This window comes from Diabrotica virgifera, chromosome 1, assembly GCF_917563875.1.
Source record: "Diabrotica virgifera virgifera chromosome 1, PGI_DIABVI_V3a".
NCBI lineage: Eukaryota > Metazoa > Arthropoda > Insecta > Coleoptera > Chrysomelidae > Diabrotica > Diabrotica virgifera.
In genome coordinates this window covers 170,192,471-170,198,304 of record NC_065443.1, presented here as the reverse complement: position 1 = coordinate 170,198,304, position 5,834 = coordinate 170,192,471, and the positions used below count along the sequence as shown (strand labels likewise).

Here is a 5,834-nt window from a genome sequence, read left to right as displayed (position 1 = left end):
CACTGTACATCCTTGCTGATGTGACAATACCTCCTATCTGTTTTTTCATGAGTTTTGTATGAGAGATGGAAAAACATGTTTTAAGGTCACCTCCTGTGTTCATATGTAAGTTTTGACTTGTTTTGTAGTTCATAGATAGTTTAATTTACTACAAAACAAGTCAAAAAATATCATATGAAAACAGGAGGTGACCCTAAGACAAGTTTTTAGTCTCTCTTACAAAACTCATGAAAAAACAGATAGGATGTATTATTACATCACTGACGATATGTGGCCATACCAAATAATACATCCTTGATAAATATAAACATTTTTATTGAACAAAATCTTTTCATACATTTTTTTAATGCAATTTACTGATATTACTGATATGTAAACCTTTCTTTTGCCTTTCGTAGCCACATATTCCGTTTCCTTCCTGGTTTTTTGTAGACCACTTCTCTCAGCTGATTCTAAAAAAAAATAAAATAAATGGTAATATTTCTATCCTTTACAATTAACAATCAGAAGAAATATTATTTACAGATAATGATATGCATAATAATAATAGGTTTGTTCTAGCATCAGTTTGAAACCATCAGCGAATAGTGGACCAGCGCGAGTAGAGGGGATCGCACTGGTGACTGTATTATGTTCTTTTACTGACCAACTGTTTGCTGATGGTTTTTGACTAGTTTGACTGTTTGCTAGAACAAACCTAATAATAATGAATATTTTGTATTTTGACAATGACATCTGATGTGGAAGTCAAAACATTAATAAAATTATTTTTTCAAGTTAACTTTCACATGCGCGTCTTAAAATTGTACTTTTAATACTTATATCATAAATAACTATTAAAACTATCTTAAGAGGAAACAGTATCGATCAACAGGTAGCGAAAATGTGTTCCAAGATTGCGGCTGTAATTTTGAATATTTTTTCGAGATATTTGGCACACATATTCGTAATATAATAAAGAATGGCGGTACAGAGCCCAATTTGAAAAATATATTAATATGTGGAAATTACTCTGTAATTAAATACAATATAAAAAAAAACGAGCTTGTACCGCCATTAAGAAGAACAAAAAAATACACTTTCTTCAAATACAACTTTTTTATCCGATTTTGTGTTATTTTGGAACTACTAAAATTTTTTATTTCATTAGTAGTTCCAAAATTACACAAAATCTAGGCATCGGATAAAAAAAGTTTATTTGAAGAAAGTGTATTTTTTTGTTCTTCTTAATGGCGGTACAGGCTCGTTTTTTAAATATTGTATAATTACAGAGTAATTTCCACATATTAATATATTTTTCAAATTGGGCTCTGTACCGCCATTCTTTATTATTTTACGAATACGTGTGCCAAATGCCTCGAAAAAATATTCAAAATTACAGTGACAATCTTGGAACACGTTTTGGCTACCTGTTTATCGCTACTGTATTACCTTAAAACATTGTAATTTGCTAAACCAGTATATTTTACTCTACTACTACTCTACTAGCTACCTCATTTTCCACTGTTTCTAAAGACTTGTTTACATGGGTAGAGTTTTGAGGAGAGTAGAGTAGAGGTAGTACTCTACCAAAAATGGCTTGATACCATTCACATGAGGAGAGTACAAGTATAGTACTGATGCTAGTATAGTGAAACCGATTTTTGTATTTTTAAACACTCTTGATTATAAGTGCACCTTAAATTCTTAATTTTTTGCTTAAGCTCGTTTACTCCAAAGCCCCCTTTGCCATTCTTTCGACGATTTCATCCTCCGCAGCTTACTGCAAACTTTTATTTCTGTAGTATACACTACCTAAATTCCATAAACACTGGTATTCGCCGTATTATAGCTCTACAAGTTTTAAAATTTCATCTTCGGTGAACTTCATTTTCACTATTTACACAAAACACAATTCCAGCCAGAATGACAGCGCCCCCATGTACTCTCCTACCTACTCTATTCTGCCATAATTGAGCGTGTTCCATGGGTAGAGTGTGCAGCCGAGTAGACATTTTGGCAGTAGTGGTGGTCATAGTAGTTACTTTGCCATAGGTTGCTAGTCACTCTACTTCAACTCCAACTATACACTCTACCAGCTATTCTACTGTGCTGAGCATTTTTACAGGTAGAGTTACTCTACTCTATCAAGTACTTGCATCATTACTCTACCCCTGTAAACAAGTCTTAAATCTACTGAATGAAAATCTACTTAATCTTAATCTACTCTTAATGAAAAATGTCTAAAATCATTTACCCACCTAGTATTGTTGTAGAATTTAAGACAGTCCAGTGCCTTATAAATAATTTCAATATGAATATTTTTTCCTTTAATTCTCCTTTGATACCACTCCATTTTAGATTTTGGGGAACTTATTTCATTGTGTTGATAGCCCATATTTATTGAAGGAACCCAATCTGGAGATTGTTATTATCGATTAAGTCGGCTGGTTTTCCTATAAGATTAAAATGTTAACATCTTCAAAAATCGTTACTGTTGTAATTGTAACTTACCAGATATAAAATGATTACAGCAGACAGGACAGGAAAATTTTCATTTCGCTAGTAAAACCTGTACATTGTATTGCATTTAACCATTGTTGTCTCTCAGATACCTTATTTAGTTCAGTTTAAAAGTGAACTTTATCTTGACTCTATCACAATTACTTTGCATTTCACACTACTTCAAAACACAACACCAATGAAGCATATTATCTTTCTAAATTAATACTTCCAGAGAAAATGTTAAATTAATATTTGTACAACACAAAATTACAAAGAAATACAACTAAAATTATCTAAAACTCAGAACAGATAGAATAAGATTTATCTTTTACACCCAGTAGCCATATTGACATATATTATTATGAATCAGAAAAGAAAGGATTATATTTAAATTTGGTAAATATAACTCCGCACGACCACGCAACTCGAAACACAAGTACGCAAACACGGTTGCGTGAAGCGTGGCTCGCAATCGTGAAATTTACGAGACTTGCTCGACCTGGTAGATTCTTGTCGTTGAGAACAAGAAACGCATCTAACTTCACTTGTATTTTGTATATTTGTCATTGGATTTGGTTGTTTGTTGGATATTTTTTATATTTTGGATCTAAGTTGTATGTGTATGTCCTGTTTTATTCATTAAAAAGGACTCCTAAATAAAAGTTTATTCTCAGATACAGATGATTCATGATTTGACCCAAATAAATATGAAAAAAGGACATTTATTGAAGCTATATAATTTGAAACTGTTAATTACAAGAATCACATAGACATTCTTTATAATTAATTTAGACATTTTTGTGTGCAAATAAATGTTTTTAGTAGGTATAGATATATAATATGTAATTTCAATCAATCTGAATGCACAAATATCATGCTTGAGAAATTGTGGAAAAGTTTAGGATTTGTTAAAATTCTGGATTCGAAAGTACAGTTCAATTCAATAGATGTAACATAATATACCTATGGTATTAACAATATAAACAGGTTAATACAATAAAACAAAGGTTTTTGGAATTTTAATCCTTTATTATATTAGATATAGGGCCCGTACTTTATGTCCCGGTTAAACCGCCATTAGCTAACCGGGTTTAATCAGGACAGAAATATATGCATAGCATAGACATATACACAATTATACTTATTATTATGATTAGGAGTGCGAAAATGGAAAACGAAGGTGAGGGATAGGAAGCTGACTCTGGAACAGGTCACAAGACTTACCATGGGTTGTGGAGCCAATGATGATGATATTATGATTATACATGATATTACAATGCAAGAGTCCCAATGAGGTACTTTTCTTTCTCGATTAGCTAACCGAGGTTTAACCGGGACATGAAGTACCGGCCCATAATCTATAAAGTTTTCAACCAAAAGTATGTATTACACTTTCATTTTCGTGTCATCAGCATTTGTTTATTTAAACACACTGTCAAAAAAATTAATAAAAAAAACACCATAATGCTAATTTTTCTATTATTATTTTTGTCCTTTAAAATACAGTAGAGCGTTGATTATCTGAACGTCGATCAACCGAACAACTGGTTATCCGAACTCCCGACTCCTGTGCCCTGCACTCGAGTACTGAGCAAGCGTTAGTAATTAACGCTTAAAATATCTTCAATTTTGTATCCAAAAATATGTTGTTGCAAAGACTGCACTTTTTTGTTTAATTGCTATTTGTCATTATCAAGGTATAAACAAATATAATTATATAAATATGGTTTTCATTCACTTGTGGATAAATATGTATGACAATCTCAATATAGTTGGATTATCCGAACAAATCGGTTTTCCGAACGCCCATGTCCCCCAATTAGTTCGGATAATCGACGCTCTACTGTAACTTCTTTGTTCATACATTTGCTAGTTGTCCTTTTAACAGAATTAGATATAAAATAAATATTAAAGGATACCTACTCAAAATCAAACGCCAATATCATGTATCTATTTATAAATTTATTAATAAACTGCTAATAATAATAAAATACTTAAATCAGTCACCAATATAATATACCTATTTATTTATAAATTTATTAACAAACTGCAGTCCAATAAAAATAAAATTATCAACATTATACTACATTACAATGATCTTTCCATCATGTTCGAAGCATATTATACTACCAACATTCGTTGGAATATATTCTTTTTAGTATGTGTGTAGTAGAAGCATAGCATATACTATAAAAACATTCTAAATTTCATGTTTTTTGCATATACTTCAAAGAATATCCTCGGACCAAATATATTGAGCACATTCATGTACATAGTTACTTAGAATATTCGTAAAAGTTTATTCTTGGAATAAACTTATCGAATATTGAATATCGAATCTACCAAGAACATGAAATTGTTATGTGGGAACCATTTAGGCTTGAGTTAAATGGAGAATAATCTTTTAAAACAAACACACACAAAATTTAGTTGCACTAGATTTGCTCCTGGTTGAAAATGTAGGTACTGCCGCAGCTTGTTTGATTTTAACTAACAGCATCCTCCTTTTCCAGTATTTCAATGTTTTCTCTTTTAACAACTGCAATATTATGTAAAAGTATACAAGCCGATATTATTCTTCAAAAAAAAAGGTAACTTGCATCTCATTTCACATATGGGTAATCTTTTCTTCATAAAATACCAAATAAATATTCTTTCAATAACAATTCTTGAGGCAATTTGTCATTGATTATACAGCACTTCAACTACTTTCTGAAGATTATGCAATGGTGTCATTTGTCCATAATTCTCAATTTTATATACCCATCATAATATGCAAAAGTATTTAAAACTTTTAAACCTAAAATAGCACTTCCATATTGTATGTTGGTTATGTTGTTCTTTATCTGACAAAATAATTAAATTCAACGTTTTATTCTTTTCAATGATCTTATATATTTTCTTAATACCCTACATGTACAGGTAAAACAAAATAGAATTTTATTTTTATAGGTTATTTTTATATTTACATTTACAAGGGATATTCATAGAGTTATATATTAGCATAGAGAGAGTGTCATTCAGAGCGAAGTGACGACACCATCTTTTTTATTTGGATTAGTGCTGTTTCACTCTTACGCATAGTAAAGCTGCTACAGTTGTCCTCCTCTTACGTGCCTATATTCACACTGAATGTCATTATAGATTTTCGATACAATGTGTTAGAAAGAGATGCAAGCAAACCAGTCCATGAGATCTTGTCGTCAGGAAGCGCGGAAGGTAGGCTCCCTCTATGTTAATATATACCTCTATGGGGATATTCGATACCAATGAACTGTCAATACGGATGGAATAGGCAGGAAAACAATTAATGCAGCCACGATACAAGAGAGAGGTCCTAGAGAGAGACA

At 31.4% G+C, this 5,834-nt stretch overlaps 1 long non-coding RNA gene across 1 annotated transcript; it reads right to left on the bottom strand.

Moving 5' to 3' along the window:
• Positions 1-365: 365 nt before the first annotated feature.
• On the bottom strand, positions 366-3,098 carry LOC114330238 (uncharacterized). Its single transcript, XR_007695844.1, has 3 exons — positions 2,494-3,098; positions 2,241-2,435; positions 366-452 (listed from the first exon to the last, which is right to left on the bottom strand). It is a non-coding gene; the product is annotated as an uncharacterized LOC114330238 (long non-coding RNA).
• Positions 3,099-5,834: the final 2,736 nt, after the last annotated feature.